Here is a 21,389-nt window from a genome sequence, read left to right on the forward strand (position 1 = left end):
GTCGCATGTTTTGGTGCACACTTCACATTTTCGAATTTTTTTGTGACATTTCTATTTTAGACACCGTTTCTATGTTTGCGACACATGTTTAGCTTGTGTCGCATGTTTTGCGTGCACTTCACATTTTCGATTTTTTTCGTGACATTTAGATTTTAGACACCGTTTCTATTTCTGCAACACATGTTTAGCTTGCGTTGCATGTTTTGTGAAGGCACGGTGTAGTAAGGCACTTGACCAGCCAGTGCACACAGCAGCCTCCTGACCAATCAGAGCACCCCAAGCCACGCGGTCGATCAAGAGAGCACATCAGCTTTCAGATTAATCAGCGCACGTACGGCCCATGAAGAGCACATCAGCTTTCAGATTAATAAGCGCACGTACGGCCACCTGACCAACCAGAGGACCCAGGGTCCAACTGACCAGTCAGAGCACACAAGGCAACCTGACCGATCATAGCACCCTAGCTTTATGATATTTCTATTTTAGACACCGTTTCTATTTTTGCGACACATGTTTAGCTTGTGTCGCATGTTTTGCGTGCACTTCACATTTTCGATTTTTTTCATGACATTTCTATTTTAGACACCGTTTCTATTTTTGCGACACATGTTTAGCTTGTGTCTCATGTTTTGGTGCACACTTCACATTTTTGATTTTTTTCGTGACATTTCTATTTTAGACACCGTTTCTATTTTTGCGACACATGTTTAGCTTGTGTCGCATGTTTTGCGTGCACTTCACATTTTCGATTTTTTTTATGACATTTCTATTTTAGACATCGTTTCTATTTTTGCGACACATGCTTAGCTTGTGTCGCATGTTTTGGTGCACACTTCACATTTTCGAATTTTTTTGTGACATTTCTATTTTAGACACCGTTTCTATGTTTGCGACACATGTTTAGCTTGTGTCGCATGTTTTGCGTGCACTTCACATTTTCGATTTTTTTCGTGACATTTAGATTTTAGACACCGTTTCTATTTCTGCAACACATGTTTAGCTTGCGTTGCATGTTTTGTGAAGGCACGGTGTAGTAAGGCACTTGACCAGCCAGTGCACACAGCAGCCTCCTGACCAATCAGAGCACCCCAAGCCACGCGGTCGATCAAGAGAGCACATCAGCTTTCAGATTAATCAGCGCACGTACGGCCCATGAAGAGCACATCAGCTTTCAGATTAATAAGCGCACGTACGGCCACCTGACCAACCAGAGGACCCAGGGTCCAACTGACCAGTCAGAGCACACAAGGCAACCTGACCGATCATAGCACCCTAGCTTTATGATATTTCTATTTTAGACACCGTTTCTATTTTTGCGACACATGTTTAGCTAGTGTCGCATGTTTTGCGTGCACTTCACATTTTCGATTTTTTTCGTGACATTTCTATTTTAGACACCGTTTCTATGTCTGCGACACATGTTTAGCTTGTGTCACATGTTTTGCGTGCACTTCACATTTTCGATTTTTTCGTGACGTTTCTATTTTAGACACCGTTTCTATGTCTGTGACACATGTTTAGCTTGTGTCACATGTTTTGCGTGCACTTCACATTTTCGATTTTTTTCGTGACATTTCTATTTTAGACACCGTTTCTATTTTTGTGACACATGTTTAGCTTGTGTCGAATGTTTTGCGTGCACTTCACATTTTCGATTTTTTTCGTGACATTTCTATTTTAGACACCTTTTCTATGTCTGCGACACATGTTTAGCTTGTGTCGCATGTTTTGCGTGCACTTCACATTTTCGATTTTTTTTATGACATTTAGATTTTAGACACCGTTTCTATTTTTGCGACACATGTTTAGCTTGTGTCGCATGTTTTGCGTGCACTTCACATTTTCGATTTTTTTAATGACATTTCTATTTTAGACACGTTTCTATTTTTGCGACACATGTTTAGCTTGCGTCGCATGTTTTGTGAAGGCACGGTGTAGTAAGGCACTTGACCAGCCAGTGTACACAGCAGCCTCCTGACCAATCAGAGCACCCCAAGCCACCCGGTCGATCAAGAGAGCACATCAGCTTTCAGATTAATCAGCGCACGTACGGCCCATGAAGAGCACATCAGCTTTCAGATTAATAAGCGCACGTACGGCCACCTGACCAACCAGAGGACCCAGGGTCCAACTGACCAGTCAGAGCACACAAGGCAACCTGACCGATCATAGCACCCTAGCTTTATGATATTTCTATTTTAGACACCGTTTCTATTTTTGCGACACATGTTTAGCTTGTGTCGCATGTTTTGCGTGCACTTCACATTTTCGATTTTTTTCATGACATTTCTATTTTAGACACCGTTTCTATTTTTGCGACACATGTTTAGCTTGTGTCCCATGTTTTGGTGCACACTTCACATTTTTGATTTTTTTCGTGACATTTCTATTTTAGACACCGTTTCTATTTTTGCGACACATGTTTAGCTTGTGTCGCATGTTTTGCGTGCACTTCACATTTTCGATTTTTTTTATGACATTTAGATTTTAGACACCGTTTCTATTTTTGCGACACATGTTTAGCTTGTGTCGCATGTTTTGCGTGCACTTCACATTTTCGATTTTTTTTATGACATTTCTATTTTAGACATCGTTTCTATTTTTGCGACACATGTTTAGCTTGTGTCGCATGTTTTGGTGCACACTTCACATTTTCGAATTTTTTTGTGACATTTCTATTTTAGACACCGTTTCTATGTTTGCGACACATGTTTAGCTTGTGTCGCATGTTTTGCGTGCACTTCACATTTTCGATTTTTTTTATGACATTTAGATTTTAGACACCGTTTCTATTTTTGCGACACATGTTTAGCTTGTGTCGCATGTTTTGCGTGCACTTCACATTTTCGATTTTTTTTGTGACATTTCTATTTTAGACACCGTTTCTATGTCTGCGACACATGTTTAGCTTGTGTCACATGTTTTGCGTGCACTTCACATTTTCGATTTTTTTTATGACATTTCTATTTTAGACATTGTTTCTATTTTTGCGACACATGTTTAGCTTGTGTCGCATGTTTTGGTGCACACTTCACATTTTCAAATTTTTTTGTGACATTTCTATTTTAGACACCGTTTCTATGTTTGCGACACATGTTTAGCTTGTGTCGCATGTTTTGCGTGCACTTCACATTTTCGATTTTTTTCGTGACATTTAGATTTTAGACACCGTTTCTATTTCTGCAACACATGTTTAGCTTGCGTTGCATGTTTTGTGAAGGCACGGTGTAGTAAGGCACTTGACCAGCCAGTGCACACAGCAGCCTCCTGACCAATCAGAGCACCCCAAGCCACCCGGTCGATCAAGAGAGCACATCAGCTTTCAGATTAATCAGCGCACGTACGGCCCATGAAGAGCACATCAGCTTTCAGATTAATAAGCGCACGTACGGCCACCTGACCAACCAGAGGACCCAGGGTCCAACTGACCAGTCAGAGCACACAAGGCAACCTGACCGATCATAGCACCCTAACTTTATGATATTTCTATTTTAGACACCGTTTCTATTTTTGCGACACATGTTTAGCTTGTGTCACATGTTTTGCGTGCACTTCACATTTTCGATTTTTTCGTGACATTTCTATTTTAGACACCGTTTCTATTTTTGCGACACATGTTTAGCTTGTGTCGCATGTTTTGCGTGCACTTCACATTTTCGATTTTTTTTATGACATTTCTATTTTAGACACGTTTCTATTTTTGCGACACATGTTTAGCTTGCGTCGCATGTTTTGTGAAGGCACGGTGTAGTAAGGCACTTGACCAGCCAGTGCACACAGCAGCCTCCTGACCAATCAGAGCACCCCAAGCCACCCGGTCGATCAAGAGAGCACATCAGCTTTCAGATTAATCAGCGCACGTACGGCCCATGAAGAGCACATCAGCTTTCAGATTAATAAGCGCACGTACGGCCACCTGACCAACCAGAGGACCCAGGGTCCAACTGACCAGTCAGAGCACACAAGGCAACCTGACCGATCATAGCACCCTAGCTTTATGATATTTCTATTTTAGACACCGTTTCTATTTTTGCGACACATGTTTAGCTTGTGTCGCATGTTTTGCGTGCACTTCACATTTTCGATTTTTTTCATGACATTTCTATTTTAGACACCGTTTCTATTTTTGCGACACATGTTTAGCTTGTGTCCCATGTTTTGGTGCACACTTCACATTTTTGATTTTTTTCGTGACATTTCTATTTTAGACACCGTTTCTATTTTTGCGACACATGTTTAGCTTGTGTCGCATGTTTTGCGTGCACTTCACATTTTCGATTTTTTTTATGACATTTAGATTTTAGACACCGTTTCTATTTTTGCGACACATGTTTAGCTTGTGTCGCATGTTTTGCGTGCACTTCACAATTTCGATTTTTTTTTATGACATTTCTATTTTAGACATCGTTTCTATTTTTGCGACACATGTTTAGCTTGTGTCGCATGTTTTGGTGCACACTTCACATTTTCGAATTTTTTTGTGACATTTCTATTTTAGACACCGTTTCTGTGTTTGCGACACATGTTTAGCTTGTGTCGCATGTTTTGCGTGCACTTCATATTTTCGATTTTTTTGTGACATTTAGATTTTAGACACCGTTTCTATTTCTGCAACACATGTTTAGCTTGCGTCGCATGTTTTGTGAAGGCACGGTGTAGTAAGGCACTTGACCAGCCAGTGCACACAGCAGCCTCCTGACCAATCAGAGCACCCAAGCCACCCGGTCGATCAAGAAAGCACATCAGCTTTCAGATTAATCAGCGCACGTACGGCCCATGAAGAGCACATCAGCTTTCAGATTAATAAGCGCACGTACGGCCACCTGACCAACCAGAGGACCCAGGGTCCAACTGACCAGTCAGAGCACACAAGGCAACCTGACCGATCATAGCACCCTAGCTTTATGATATTTCTATTTTAGACACCGTTTCTATTTTTGCGACACATGTTTAGCTTGTGTCGCATGTTTTGCGTGCACTTCACATTTTCGATTTTTTTCGTGACATTTCTATTTTAGACACCGTTTCTATGTCTGCGACACATGTTTAGCTTGTGTCACATGTTTTGCGTGCACTTCACATTTTCGATTTTTTCGTGACGTTTCTATTTTAGACACCGTTTCTATGTCTGTGACACATGTTTAGCTTGTGTCACATGTTTTGCGTGCACTTCACATTTTCGATTTTTTTCGTGACATTTCTATTTTAGACACCGTTTCTATTTTTGTGACACATGTTTAGCTTGTGTCGAATGTTTTGCGTGCACTTCACATTTTCGATTTTTTTCGTGACATTTCTATTTTAGACACCTTTTCTATGTCTGCGACACATGTTTAGCTTGTGTCGCATGTTTTGCGTGCACTTCACATTTTCGATTTTTTTTATGACATTTAGATTTTAGACACCGTTTCTATTTTTGCGACACATGTTTAGCTTGTGTCGCATGTTTTGCGTGCACTTCACATTTTCGATTTTTTTAATGACATTTCTATTTTAGACACGTTTCTATTTTTGCGACACATGTTTAGCTTGCGTCGCATGTTTTGTGAAGGCACGGTGTAGTAAGGCACTTGACCAGCCAGTGCACACAGCAGCCTCCTGACCAATCAGAGCACCCCAAGCCACCCGGTCGATCAAGAGAGCACATCAGCTTTCAGATTAATCAGCGCACGTACGGCCCATGAAGAGCACATCAGCTTTCAGATTAATAAGCGCACGTACGGCCACCTGACCAACCAGAGGACCCAGGGTCCAACTGACCAGTCAGAGCACACAAGGCAACCTGACCGATCATAGCACCCTAGCTTTATGATATTTCTATTTTAGACACCGTTTCTATTTTTGCGACACATGTTTAGCTTGTGTCGCATGTTTTGCGTGCACTTCACATTTTCGATTTTTTTCATGACATTTCTATTTTAGACACCGTTTCTATTTTTGCGACACATGTTTAGCTTGTGTCTCATGTTTTGGTGCACACTTCACATTTTTGATTTTTTTCGTGACATTTCTATTTTAGACACCGTTTCTATTTTTGCGACACATGTTTAGCTTGTGTCGCATGTTTTGCGTGCACTTCACATTTTCGATTTTTTTCATGACATTTAGATTTTAGACACCGTTTCTATTTTTGCGACACATGTTTAGCTTGTGTCGCATGTTTTGCGTGCACTTCACATTTTCGATTTTTTTTATGACATTTCTATTTTAGACATCGTTTCTATTTTTGCGACACATGTTTAGCTTGTGTCGCATGTTTTGGTGCACACTTCACATTTTCGAATTTTTTTGTGACATTTCTATTTTAGACACCGTTTCTATGTTTGCGACACATGTTTAGCTTGTGTCGCATGTTTTGCGTGCACTTCACATTTTCGATTTTTTTCGTGACATTTAGATTTTAGACACCGTTTCTATTTCTGCAACACATGTTTAGCTTGCGTTGCATGTTTTGTGAAGGCACGGTGTAGTAAGGCACTTGACCAGCCAGTGCACACAGCAGCCTCCTGACCAATCAGAGCACCCCAAGCCACCCGGTCGATCAAGAGAGCACATCAGCTTTCAGATTAATCAGCGCACGTACGGCCCATGAAGAGCACATCAGCTTTCAGATTAATAAGCGCACGTACGGCCACCTGACCAACCAGAGGACCCAGGGTCCAACTGACCAGTCAGAGCACACAAGGCAACCTGACCGATCATAGCACCCTAGCTTTATGATATTTCTATTTTAGACACCGTTTCTATTTTTGCGACACAAGTTTAGCTTGTGTCGCATGTTTTGCGTGCACTTCACATTTTCGATTTTTTTCGTGACATTTCTATTTTAGACACCGTTTCTATGTCTGCGACACGTTTAGCTTGTGTCACATGTTTTGCGTGCACTTCACATTTTCGATTTTTTTTATGACATTTAGATTTTAGACACCGTTTCTATTTTTGCGACACATGTTTAGCTTGCGTCGCATGTTTTGTGAAGGCACGGTGTAGTAAGGCACTTGACCAGCCAGTGCACACAGCAGCCTCCTGACCAATCAGAGCACCCCAAGCCACCCGGTCGATCAAGAGAGCACATCAGCTTTCAGATTAATCAGCGCACGTACGGCCCATGAAGAGCACATCAGCTTTCAGATTAATAAGCGCACGTACGGCCACCTGACCAACCAGAGGACCCAGGGTCCAACTGACCAGTCAGAGCACACAAGGCAACCTGACCGATCATAGCACCCTAACTTTATGATATTTCTATTTTAGACACCGTTTCTATTTTTGCGACACATGTTTAGCTTGTGTCGCATGTTTTGCGTGCACTTCACATTTTCGATTTTTTTTGTGACATTTCTATTTTAGACACCGTTTCTATGTCTGCGACACATGTTTAGCTTGTGTCACATGTTTTGCGTGCACTTCACATTTTCGATTTTTTTTATGACATTTCTATTTTAGACATTGTTTCTATTTTTGCGACACATGTTTAGCTTGTGTCGCATGTTTTGGTGCACACTTCACACTTTCAAATTTTTTTGTGACATTTCTATTTTAGACACCGTTTCTATGTTTGCGACACATGTTTAGCTTGTGTCGCATGTTTTGCGTGCACTTCACATTTTCGATTTTTTTCGTGACATTTAGATTTTAGACACCGTTTCTATTTCTGCAACACATGTTTAGCTTGCGTTGCATGTTTTGTGAAGGCACGGTGTAGTAAGGCACTTGACCAGCCAGTGCACACAGCAGCCTCCTGACCAATCAGAGCACCCCAAGCCACCCGGTCGATCAAGAGAGCACATCAGCTTTCAGATTAATCAGCGCACGTACGGCCCATGAAGAGCACATCAGCTTTCAGATTAATAAGCGCACGTACGGCCACCTGACCAACCAGAGGACCCAGGGTCCAACTGACCAGTCAGAGCACACAAGGCAACCTGACCGATCATAGCACCCTAACTTTATGATATTTCTATTTTAGACACCGTTTCTATTTTTGCGACACATGTTTAGCTTGTGTCGCATGTTTTGCGTGCACTTCACATTTTCGATTTTTTTTGTGACATTTCTATTTTAGACACCGTTTCTATGTGTGTGACACATGTTTAGCTTGTGTCACATGTTTTGCGTGCACTTCACATTTTCGTTTTTTTTCGTGACATTTCTATTTTAGACACCGTTTCTATTTTTGCCACACATGTTTAGCTTGTGTCGAATGTTTTGCGTGCACTTCACATTTTCGATTTTTTTCGTAACATTTCTATTTTAGACACCGTTTCTATGTCTGCGACACATGTTTAGCTTGTGTCACATGTTTTGCGTGCACTTCACATTTTCGATTTTTTCGTGACATTTCTATTTTAGACACCGTTTCTATGTCTGTGACACATGTTTAGCTTGTGTCACATGTTTTGCGTGCACTTCACATTTTCGTTTTTTTTCGTGACATTTCTATTTTAGACACCGTTTCTATTTTTGCCACACATGTTTAGCTTGTGTTGCATGTTTTGCGTGCACTTCACATTTTCGATTTTTTTTATGACATTTAGATTTTAGACACCGTTTCTTTTTTTGCGAAACATGTTTAGCTTGTGTCGCATGTTTTGCGTGCACTTCACATTTTCGATTTTTTTAATGACATTTCTATTTTAGACACGTTTCTATTTTTGCGACACATGTTTAGCTTGCGTCGCATGTTTTGTGAAGGCACGGTGTAGTAAGGCACTTGACCAGCCAGTGCACACAGCAGCCTCCTGACCAATCAGAGCACCCCAAGCCACCCGGTCGATCAAGAGAGCACATCAGCTTTCAGATTAATCAGCGCACGTACGGCCCATGAAGAGCACATCAGCTTTCAGATTAATAAGCGCACGTACGGCCACCTGACCAACCAGAGGACCCAGGGTCCAACTGACCAGTCAGAGCACACAAGGCAACCTGACCGATCATAGCACCCTAACTTTATGATATTTCTATTTTAGACACCGTTTCTATTTTTGCGACACATGTTTAGCTTGTGTCGCATGTTTTGCGTGCACTTCACATTTTCGATTTTTTTTATGACATTTCTATTTTAGACATCGTTTCTATTTTTGCGACACATGTTTAGCTTGTGTCGCATGTTTTGGTGCACACTTCACATTTTCGAATTTTTTTGTGACATTTCTATTTTAGACACCGTTTCTATGTTTGCGACACATGTTTAGCTTGTGTCGCATGTTTTGCGTGCACTTCACATTTTCGATTTTTTTTATGACATTTAGATTTTAGACACCGTTTCTATTTTTGCGACACATGTTTAGCTTGTGTCGCATGTTTTGCGTGCACTTCACATTTTCGATTTTTTTTGTGACATTTCTATTTTAGACACCGTTTCTATGTCTGCGACACATGTTTAGCTTGTGTCACATGTTTTGCGTGCACTTCACATTTTCGATTTTTTTTATGACATTTCTATTTTAGACATTGTTTCTATTTTTGCGACACATGTTTAGCTTGTGTCGCATGTTTTGGTGCACACTTCACATTTTCAAATTTTTTTGTGACATTTCTATTTTAGACACCGTTTCTATGTTTGCGACACATGTTTAGCTTGTGTCGCATGTTTTGCGTGCACTTCACATTTTCGATTTTTTTCGTGACATTTAGATTTTAGACACCGTTTCTATTTCTGCAACACATGTTTAGCTTGCGTTGCATGTTTTGTGAAGGCACGGTGTAGTAAGGCACTTGACCAGCCAGTGCACACAGCAGCCTCCTGACCAATCAGAGCACCCCAAGCCACCCGGTCGATCAAGAGAGCACATCAGCTTTCAGATTAATCAGCGCACGTACGGCCCATGAAGAGCACATCAGCTTTCAGATTAATAAGCGCACGTACGGCCACCTGACCAACCAGAGGACCCAGGGTCCAACTGACCAGTCAGAGCACACAAGGCAACCTGACCGATCATAGCACCCTAACTTTATGATATTTCTATTTTAGACACCGTTTCTATTTTTGCGACACATGTTTAGCTTGTGTCACATGTTTTGCGTGCACTTCACATTTTCGATTTTTTCGTGACATTTCTATTTTAGACACCGTTTCTATTTTTGCGACACATGTTTAGCTTGTGTCGCATGTTTTGCGTGCACTTCACATTTTCGATTTTTTTTATGACATTTCTATTTTAGACACGTTTCTATTTTTGCGACACATGTTTAGCTTGCGTCGCATGTTTTGTGAAGGCACGGTGTAGTAAGGCACTTGACCAGCCAGTGCACACAGCAGCCTCCTGACCAATCAGAGCACCCCAAGCCACCCGGTCGATCAAGAGAGCACATCAGCTTTCAGATTAATCAGCGCACGTACGGCCCATGAAGAGCACATCAGCTTTCAGATTAATAAGCGCACGTACGGCCACCTGACCAACCAGAGGACCCAGAGTCCAACTGACCAGTCAGAGCACACAAGGCAACCTGACCGATCATAGCACCCTAGCTTTATGATATTTCTATTTTAGACACCGTTTCTATTTTTGCGACACATGTTTAGCTTGTGTCGCATGTTTTGCGTGCACTTCACATTTTCGATTTTTTTCATGACATTTCTATTTTAGACACCGTTTCTATTTTTGCGACACATGTTTAGCTTGTGTCCCATGTTTTGGTGCACACTTCACATTTTTGATTTTTTTCGTGACATTTCTATTTTAGACACCGTTTCTATTTTTGCGACACATGTTTAGCTTGTGTCGCATGTTTTGCGTGCACTTCACAATTTCGATTTTTTTTTATGACATTTCTATTTTAGACATCGTTTCTATTTTTGCAACACATGTTTAGCTTGTGTCGCATGTTTTGGTGCACACTTCACATTTTCGAATTTTTTTGTGACATTTCTATTTTAGACACCGTTTCTGTGTTTGCGACACATGTTTAGCTTGTGTCGCATGTTTTGCGTGCACTTCACATTTTCGATTTTTTTGTGACATTTAGATTTTAGACACCGTTTCTATTTCTGCAACACATGTTTAGCTTGCGTCGCATGTTTTGTGAAGGCACGGTGTAGTAAGGCACTTGACCAGCCAGTGCACACAGCAGCCTCCTGACCAATCAGAGCACCCAAGCCACCCGGTCGATCAAGAAAGCACATCAGCTTTCAGATTAATCAGCGCACGTACGGCCCATGAAGAGCACATCAGCTTTCAGATTAATAAGCGCACGTACGGCCACCTGACCAACCAGAGGACCCAGGGTCCAACTGACCAGTCAGAGCACACAAGGCAACCTGACCGATCATAGCACCCTAGCTTTATGATATTTCTATTTTAGACACCGTTTCTATTTTTGCGACACATGTTTAGCTTGTGTCGCATGTTTTGCGTGCACTTCACATTTTCGATTTTTTTCGTGACATTTCTATTTTAGACACCGTTTCTATGTCTGCGACACATGTTTAGCTTGTGTCACATGTTTTGCGTGCACTTCACATTTTCGATTTTTTCGTGACGTTTCTATTTTAGACACCGTTTCTATGTCTGTGACACATGTTTAGCTTGTGTCACATGTTTTGCGTGCACTTCACATTTTCGATTTTTTTCGTGACATTTCTATTTTAGACACCGTTTCTATTTTTGTGACACATGTTTAGCTTGTGTCGAATGTTTTGCGTGCACTTCACATTTTCGATTTTTTTCGTGACATTTCTATTTTAGACACCTTTTCTATGTCTGCGACACATGTTTAGCTTGTGTCGCATGTTTTGCGTGCACTTCACATTTTCGATTTTTTTTATGACATTTAGATTTTAGACACCGTTTCTATTTTTGCGACACATGTTTAGCTTGTGTCGCATGTTTTGCGTGCACTTCACATTTTCGATTTTTTTAATGACATTTCTATTTTAGACACGTTTCTATTTTTGCGACACATGTTTAGCTTGCGTCGCATGTTTTGTGAAGGCACGGTGTAGTAAGGCACTTGACCAGCCAGTGCACACAGCAGCCTCCTGACCAATCAGAGCACCCCAAGCCACCCGGTCGATCAAGAGAGCACATCAGCTTTCAGATTAATCAGCGCACGTACGGCCCATGAAGAGCACATCAGCTTTCAGATTAATAAGCGCACGTACGGCCACCTGACCAACCAGAGGACCCAGGGTCCAACTGACCAGTCAGAGCACACAAGGCAACCTGACCGATCATAGCACCCTAGCTTTATGATATTTCTATTTTAGACACCGTTTCTATTTTTGCGACACATGTTTAGCTTGTGTCGCATGTTTTGCGTGCACTTCACATTTTCGATTTTTTTCATGACATTTCTATTTTAGACACCGTTTCTATTTTTGCGACACATGTTTAGCTTGTGTCTCATGTTTTGGTGCACACTTCACATTTTTGATTTTTTTCGTGACATTTCTATTTTAGACACCGTTTCTATTTTTGCGACACATGTTTAGCTTGTGTCGCATGTTTTGCGTGCACTTCACATTTTCGATTTTTTTCATGACATTTAGATTTTAGACACCGTTTCTATTTTTGCGACACATGTTTAGCTTGTGTCGCATGTTTTGCGTGCACTTCACATTTTCGATTTTTTTTATGACATTTCTATTTTAGACATCGTTTCTATTTTTGCGACACATGTTTAGCTTGTGTCGCATGTTTTGGTGCACACTTCACATTTTCGAATTTTTTTGTGACATTTCTATTTTAGACACCGTTTCTATGTTTGCGACACATGTTTAGCTTGTGTCGCATGTTTTGCGTGCACTTCACATTTTCGATTTTTTTCGTGACATTTAGATTTTAGACACCGTTTCTATTTCTGCAACACATGTTTAGCTTGCGTTGCATGTTTTGTGAAGGCACGGTGTAGTAAGGCACTTGACCAGCATGTGCACACAGCAGCCTCCTGACCAATCAGAGCACCCCAAGCCACCCGGTCGATCAAGAGAGCACATCAGCTTTCAGATTAATCAGCGCACGTACGGCCCATGAAGAGCACATCAGCTTTCAGATTAATAAGCGCACGTACGGCCACCTGACCAACCAGAGGACCCAGGGTCCAACTGACCAGTCAGAGCACACAAGGCAACCTGACCGATCATAGCACCCTAGCTTTATGATATTTCTATTTTAGACACCGTTTCTATTTTTGCGACACAAGTTTAGCTTGTGTCGCATGTTTTGCGTGCACTTCACATTTTCGATTTTTTTCGTGACATTTCTATTTTAGACACCGTTTCTATGTCTGCGACACGTTTAGCTTGTGTCACATGTTTTGCGTGCACTTCACATTTTCGATTTTTTCGTGACGTTTCTATTTTAGACACCGTTTCTATGTCTGTGACACATGTTTAGCTTGTGTCACATGTTTTGCGTGCACTTCACATTTTCGATTTTTTTCGTGACATTTCTATTTTAGACACCTTTTCTATGTCTGCGACACATGTTTAGCTTGTGTCGCATGTTTTGCGTGCACTTCACATTTTCGATTTTTTTTATGACATTTAGATTTTAGACACCGTTTCTATTTTTGCGACACATGTTTAGCTTGCGTCGCATGTTTTGTGAAGGCACGGTGTAGTAAGGCACTTGACCAGCCAGTGCACACAGCAGCCTCCTGACCAATCAGAGCACCCCAAGCCACCCGGTCGATCAAGAGAGCACATCAGCTTTCAGATTAATCAGCGCACGTACGGCCCATGAAGAGCACATCAGCTTTCAGATTAATAAGCGCACGTACGGCCACCTGACCAACCAGAGGACCCAGGGTCCAACTGACCAGTCAGAGCACACAAGGCAACCTGACCGATCATAGCACCCTAACTTTATGATATTTCTATTTTAGACACCGTTTCTATTTTTGCGACACATGTTTAGCTTGTGTCGCATGTTTTGCGTGCACTTCACATTTTCGATTTTTTTTGTGACATTTCTATTTTAGACACCGTTTCTATGTCTGCGACACATGTTTAGCTTGTGTCACATGTTTTGCGTGCACTTCACATTTTCGATTTTTTTTATGACATTTCTATTTTAGACATTGTTTCTATTTTTGCGACACATGTTTAGCTTGTGTCGCATGTTTTGGTGCACACTTCACATTTTCGAATTTTTTTGTGACATTTCTATTTTAGACACCGTTTCTATGTTTGCGACACATGTTTAGCTTGTGTCGCATGTTTTGCGTGCACTTCACATTTTCGATTTTTTTCGTGACATTTAGATTTTAGACACCGTTTCTATTTCTGCAACACATGTTTAGCTTGCGTTGCATGTTTTGTGAAGGCACGGTGTAGTAAGGCACTTGACCAGCCAGTGCACACAGCAGCCTCCTGACCAATCAGAGCACCCCAAGCCACCCGGTCGATCAAGAGAGCACATCAGCTTTCAGATTAATCAGCGCACGTACGGCCCATGAAGAGCACATCAGCTTTCAGATTAATAAGCGCACGTACGGCCACCTGACCAACCAGAGGACCCAGGGTCCAACTGACCAGTCAGAGCACACAAGGCAACCTGACCGATCATAGCACCCTAGCTTTATGATATTTCTATTTTAGACACCGTTTCTATTTTTGCGACACAAGTTTAGCTTGTGTCGCATGTTTTGCGTGCACTTCACATTTTCGATTTTTTTCGTGACATTTCTATTTTAGACACCGTTTCTATGTCTGCGACACGTTTAGCTTGTGTCACATGTTTTGCGTGCACTTCACATTTTCGATTTTTTCGTGACGTTTCTATTTTAGACACCGTTTCTATGTCTGTGACACATGTTTAGCTTGTGTCACATGTTTTGCGTGCACTTCACATTTTCGATTTTTTTCGTGACATTTCTATTTTAGACACCTTTTCTATGTCTGCGACACATGTTTAGCTTGTGTCGCATGTTTTGCGTGCACTTCACATTTTCGATTTTTTTTATGACATTTAGATTTTAGACACCGTTTCTATTTTTGCGACACATGTTTAGCTTGCGTCGCATGTTTTGTGAAGGCACGGTGTAGTAAGGCACTTGACCAGCCAGTGCACACAGCAGCCTCCTGACCAATCAGAGCACCCCAAGCCACCCGGTCGATCAAGAGAGCACATCAGCTTTCAGATTAATCAGCGCACGTACGGCCCATGAAGAGCACATCAGCTTTCAGATTAATAAGCGCACGTACGGCCACCTGACCAACCAGAGGACCCAGGGTCCAACTGACCAGTCAGAGCACACAAGGCAACCTGACCGATCATAGCACCCTAACTTTATGATATTTCTATTTTAGACACCGTTTCTATTTTTGCGACACATGTTTAGCTTGTGTCGCATGTTTTGCGTGCACTTCACATTTTCGATTTTTTTTGTGACATTTCTATTTTAGACACCGTTTCTATGTCTGCGACACATGTTTAGCTTGTGTCACATGTTTTGCGTGCACTTCACATTTTCGATTTTTTTTATGACATTTCTATTTTAGACATTGTTTCTATTTTTGCGACACATGTTTAGCTTGTGTCGCATGTTTTGGTGCACACTTCACACTTTCAAATTTTTTTGTGACATTTCTATTTTAGACACCGTTTCTATGTTTGCGACACATGTTTAGCTTGTGTCGCATGTTTTGCGTGCACTTCACATTTTCGATTTTTTTCGTGACATTTAGATTTTAGACACCGTTTCTATTTCTGCAACACATGTTTAGCTTGCGTTGCATGTTTTGTGAAGGCACGGTGTAGTAAGGCACTTGACCAGCCAGTGCACACAGCAGCCTCCTGACCAATCAGAGCACCCCAAGCCACCCGGTCGATCAAGAGAGCACATCAGCTTTCAGATTAATCAGCGCACGTACGGCCCATGAAGAGCACATCAGCTTTCAGATTAATAAGCGCACGTACGGCCACCTGACCAACCAGAGGACCCAGGGTCCAACTGACCAGTCAGAGCACACAAGGCAACCTGACCGATCATAGCACCCTAACTTTATGATATTTCTATTTTAGACACCGTTTCTATTTTTGCGACACATGTTTAGCTTGTGTCGCATGTTTTGCGTGCACTTCACATTTTCGATTTTTTTTGTGACATTTCTATTTTAGACACCGTTTCTATGTGTGTGACACATGTTTAGCTTGTGTCACATGTTTTGCGTGCACTTCACATTTTCGTTTTTTTTCGTGACATTTCTATTTTAGACACCGTTTCTATTTTTGCCACACATGTTTAGCTTGTGTCGAATGTTTTGCGTGCACTTCACATTTTCGATTTTTTTCGTAACATTTCTATTTTAGACACCGTTTCTATGTCTGCGACACATGTTTAGCTTGTGTCACATGTTTTGCGTGCACTTCACATTTTCGATTTTTTCGTGACATTTCTATTTTAGACACCGTTTCTATGTCTGTGACACATGTTTAGCTTGTGTCACATGTTTTGCGTGCACTTCACATTTTCGTTTTTTTTCGTGACATTTCTATTTTAGACACCGTTTCTATTTTTGCCACACATGTTTAGCTTGTGTTGCATGTTTTGCGTGCACTTCACATTTTCGATTTTTTTTATGACATTTAGATTTTAGACACCGTTTCTTTTTTTGCGAAACATGTTTAGCTTGTGTCGCATGTTTTGCGTGCACTTCACATTTTCGATTTTTTTAATGACATTTCTATTTTAGACACGTTTCTATTTTTGCGACACATGTTTAGCTTGCGTCGCATGTTTTGTGAAGGCACGGTGTAGTAAGGCACTTGACCAGCCAGTGCACACAGCAGCCTCCTGACCAATCAGAGCACCCCAAGCCACCCGGTCGATCAAGAGAGCACATCAGCTTTCAGATTAATCAGCGCACGTACGGCCCATGAAGAGCACATCAGCTTTCAGATTAATAAGCGCACGTACGGCCACCTGACCAACCAGAGGACCCAGGGTCCAACTGACCAGTCAGAGCACACAAGGCAACCTGACCGATCATAGCACCCTAGCTTTATGATATTTCTATTTTAGACACCGTTTCTATTTTTGCGACACATGTTTAGCTTGTGTCGCATGTTTTGGTGCACACTTCACATTTTTGATTTTTTTCGTGACATTTCTATTTTAGACACCGTTTCTATTTTTGCGACACATGTTTAGCTTGTGTCGCATGTTTTGCGTGCACTTCACATTTTCGATTTTTTTTCATGACATTTAGATTTTACACACCGTTTCTATTTTTGCGACACATGTTTAGCTTGTGTCGCATGTTTTGCGTGCACTTCACATTTTCGATTTTTTTTATGACATTTCTATTTTAGACATTGTTTCTATTTTTGCGACACATGTTTAGCTTGTGTCGCATGTTTTGGTGCACACTTCACATTTTCAAATTTTTTGTGACATTTCTATTTTAGACACCGTTTCTATGTTTGCGACACATGTTTAGCTTGTGTCGCATGTTTTGCGTGCACTTCACATTTTCGATTTTTTTCGTGACATTTAGATTTTAGACACAGTTTCTATTTCTGCAACACATGTTTAGCTTGCGTTGCATGTTTTGTGAAGGCACGGTGTAGTAAGGCACTTGACCAGCCAGTGCACACAGCAGCCTCCTGACCAATCAGAGCACCCCAAGCCACCCGGTCGATCAAGAGAGCACATCAGCTTTCAGATTAATCAGCGCACGTACGGCCCATGAAGAGCACATCAGCTTTCAGATTAATAAGCGCACGTACGGCCACCTGACCAACCAGAGGACCCAGGGTCCAACTGACCAGTCAGAGCACACAAGGCAACCTGACCGATCATAGCACCCTAACTTTATGATATTTCTATTTTAGACACCGTTTCTATTTTTGCGACACATGTTTAGCTTGTGTCGCATGTTTTGCGTGCACTTCACATTTTCGATTTTTTTCGTGACATTTCTATTTTAGACACCGTTTCTATGTCTGCGACACATGTTTAGCTTGTGTCACATGTTTTGCGTGCACTTCACATTTTCGATTTTTTCGTGACGTTTCTATTTTAGACACCGTTTCTATGTCTGTGACACATGTTTAGCTTGTGTCACATGTTTTGCGTGCACTTCACATTTTCGATTTTTTTCGTGACATTTCTATTTTAGACACCGTTTCTATTTTTGTGACACATGTTTAGCTTGTGTCGAATGTTTTGCGTGCACTTCACATTTTCGATTTTTTTCGTGACATTTCTATTTTAGACACCTTTTCTATGTCTGCGACACATGTTTAGCTTGTGTCGCATGTTTTGCGTGCACTTCACATTTTCGATTTTTTTTATGACATTTAGATTTTAGACACCGTTTCTATTTTTGCGACACATGTTTAGCTTGTGTCGCATGTTTTGTGTGCACTTCACATTTTCGATTTTTTTTATGACATTTCTATTTTAGACACGTTTCTATTTTTGCGACACATGTTTAGCTTGCGTCGCATGTTTTGTGAAGGCACGGTGTAGTAAGGCACTTGACCAGCCAGTGCACACAGCAGCCTCCTGACCAATCAGAGCACCCCAAGCCACCCGGTCGATCAAGAGAGCACATCAGCTTTCAGATTAATCAGCGCACGTACGGCCCATGAAGAGCACATCAGCTTTCAGATTAATAAGCGCACGTACGGCCACCTGACCAACCAGAGGACCCAGGGTCCAACTGACCAGTCAGAGCACACAAGGCAACCTGACCGATCATAGCACCCTAGCTTTATGATATTTCTATTTTAGACACCGTTTCTATTTTTGCGACACATGTTTAGCTTGTGTCGCATGTTTTGCGTGCACTTCACATTTTCGATTTTTTTCATGACATTTCTATTTTAGACACCGTTTCTATTTTTGCGACACATGTTTAGCTTGTGTCCCATGTTTTGGTGCACACTTCACATTTTTGATTTTTTTCGTGACATTTCTATTTTAGACACCGTTTCTATTTTTGCGACACATGTTTAGCTTGTGTCGCATGTTTTGCGTGCACTTCACATTTTCGATTTTTTTTATGACATTTAGATTTTAGACACCGTTTCTATTTTTGCGACACATGTTTAGCTTGTGTCGCATGTTTTGCGTGCACTTCACATTTTCGATTTATTTCATGACATTTAGATTTTAGACACCGTTTCTATTTTTGCAACACATGTTTAGCTTGTGTCGCATGTTTTGCGTGCACTTCACATTTTCGATTTTTTTTATGACATTTCTATTTTAGACATTGTTTCTATTTTTGCGACACATGTTTAGCTTGTGTCGCATGTTTTGGTGCACACTTCACATTTTCGAATTTTTTTGTGACATTTCTATTTTAGACACCGTTTCTATGTTTGCGACACATGTTTAGCTTGTGTCGCATGTTTTGCGTGCACTTCACATTTTTGATTTTTTTGTGACATTTAGATTTTAAACACCGTTTCTATTTCTGCAACACATGTTTAGCTTGCGTCGCATGTTTTGTGAAGGCACGGTGTAGTAAGGCACTTGACCAGCCAGTGCACACAGCAGCCTCCTGACCAATCAGAGCACCCCAAGCCACCCGGTCGATCAAGAGAGCACATCAGCTTTCAGATTAATCAGCGCACGTACGGCCCATGAAGAGCACATCAGCTTTCAGATTAATAAGCGCACGTACGGCCACCTGACCAACCAGAGGACCCAGGGTCCAACTGACCAGTCAGAGCACACAAGGCAACCTGACCGATCATAGCACCCTAGCTTTATGATATTTCTATTTTAGACACCGTTTCTATTTTTGCGACACATGTTTAGCTTGTGTCGCATGTTTTGCGTGCACTTCACATTTTCGATTTTTTTCGTGACATTTCTATTTTAGACACCGTTTCTATTTCTGCGACACATATTTAGCTTGTGTCACATGTTTTGCGTGCACTTCACATTTTCTATTTTTTCGTGACGTTTCTATTTTAGACACCGTTTCTATGTCTGTGACACATGTTTAGCTTGTGTCACATGTTTTGCGTGCACTTCACATTTTCGATTTTTTTCGTGACATTTCTATTTTAGACACCTTTTCTATGTCTGCGACACATGTTTAGCTTGTGTCGCATGTTTTGCGTGCACTTCACATTTTCGATTTTTTTTTATGACATTTCTATTTTAGACACGTTTCTATTTTTGCGACACATGTTTAGCTTGCGTCGCATGTTTTGTGAAGGCACGGTGTAGTAAGGCACTTGACCAGCCAGTGCACACAGCAGCCTCCTGACCAATCAGAGCACCCCAAGCCACCCGGTCGATCAAGAGAGCACATCAGCTTTCAGATTAATCAGCGCACGTACGGCCCATGAAGAGCACATCAGCTTTCAGATTAATAAGCGCACGTACGGCCACCTGACCAACCAGAGGACCCAGGGTCCAACTGACCAGTCAGAGCACACAAGGCAACCTGACCGATCATAGCACCCTAGCTTTATGATATTTCTATTTTAGACACCGTTTCTATTTTTGCGACACATGTTTAGCTTGTGTCGCATGTTTTGGTGCACACTTCACATTTTTGATTTTTTTCGTGACATTTCTATTTCAGACACCGTTTCTATTTTTGCGACACATGTTTAGCTTGTGTCGCATGTTTTGCGTGCACTTCACATTTTCGATTTTTTTCATGACATTTAGATTTTAGACACCGTTTCTATGTTTGCGACACATGTTTAGCTTGTGTCGCATGTTTTGCGTGCACTTCACATTTTCGATTTTTTTCGTGACATTTAGATTTTAGACACCGTTTCTATTTCTGCAACACATGTTTAGCTTGCGTTGCATGTTTTGTGAAGGCACGGTGTAGTAAGGCACTTGACCAGCCAGTGCACACAGCAGCCTCCTGACCAATCAGAGCACCCCAAGCCACCCGGTCGATCAAGAGAGCACATCAGCTTTCAGATTAATCAGCGCACGTACGGCCCATGAAGAGCACATCAGCTTTCAGATTAATAAGCGCACGTACGGCCACCTGACCAACCAGAGGACCCAGGGTCCAACTGACCAGTCAGAGCACACAAGGCAACCTGACCGATCATAGCACCCTAGCTTTATGATATTTCTATTTTAGACACCGTTTCTATTTTTGCGACACATGTTTAGCTTGTGTCGCATGTTTTGGTGCACACTTCACATTTTTGATTTTTTTCGTGACATTTCTATTTTAGACACCGTTTCTATTTTTGCGACACATGTTTAGCTTGTTTCGCATGTTTTGCGTGCACTTCACATTTTCGATTTTTTTTATGACATTTCTATTTTAGACACCGTTTCTATGTCTGCGACACATGTTTAGCTTGTGTCACATGTTTTGCGTGCACTTCACATTTTCGATTTTTTCGTGACGTTTCTATTTTAGACACCGTTTCTATGTCTGTGACACATGTTTAGCTTGTGTCACATGTTTTGCGTGCACTTCACATTTTCGATTTTTTTCGTGA

The 21,389-nt window shown here is 41.4% G+C and overlaps 5 long non-coding RNA genes across 6 annotated transcripts in view; 1 reads left to right on the plus strand and 4 right to left on the minus strand.

The window, feature by feature from the left end:
- Nucleotides 1–21,389, minus strand: part of LOC110438668 (uncharacterized) — a 130,032-nt gene that overhangs the window by 37,450 nt on the left and 71,193 nt on the right. The gene's annotated exons all lie outside the window — the stretch shown is intronic.
- On the minus strand, nt 663–3,500 carry LOC147843340 (uncharacterized). Its single transcript, XR_015493158.2, has 3 exons — nt 2,934–3,500; nt 2,355–2,836; nt 663–1,450 (listed from the first exon to the last, which is right to left on the minus strand). It is a non-coding gene; the product is annotated as an uncharacterized LOC147843340 (long non-coding RNA).
- On the minus strand, nt 6,001–9,359 carry LOC147843341 (uncharacterized). Its single transcript, XR_015493148.1, has 3 exons — nt 8,506–9,359; nt 7,974–8,313; nt 6,001–6,839 (listed from the first exon to the last, which is right to left on the minus strand). It is a non-coding gene; the product is annotated as an uncharacterized LOC147843341 (long non-coding RNA).
- Nucleotides 10,571–12,788, plus strand: LOC147843342 (uncharacterized). Its single transcript, XR_015944628.1, has 3 exons — nt 10,571–10,721; nt 11,720–12,243; nt 12,337–12,788. It is a non-coding gene; the product is annotated as an uncharacterized LOC147843342 (long non-coding RNA).
- Nucleotides 12,383–17,273, minus strand: LOC147843343 (uncharacterized). Of its 2 annotated transcripts, none has more exons than XR_015944637.1 (3): nt 16,505–17,273; nt 15,973–16,312; nt 12,383–13,221 (listed from the first exon to the last, which is right to left on the minus strand). It is a non-coding gene; the product is annotated as an uncharacterized LOC147843343 (long non-coding RNA). The 2 variants fall into 2 exon arrangements; XR_015493161.1 differs by lacking the exon at nt 12,383–13,221 and adding an exon at nt 13,981–14,647.

Source organism: Danio rerio, chromosome 6 (assembly GCF_052040795.2).
Source record: "Danio rerio strain M-AB ecotype USA chromosome 6, GRCz13ab, whole genome shotgun sequence".
Taxonomy (NCBI): domain Eukaryota; kingdom Metazoa; phylum Chordata; class Actinopteri; order Cypriniformes; family Danionidae; genus Danio; species Danio rerio.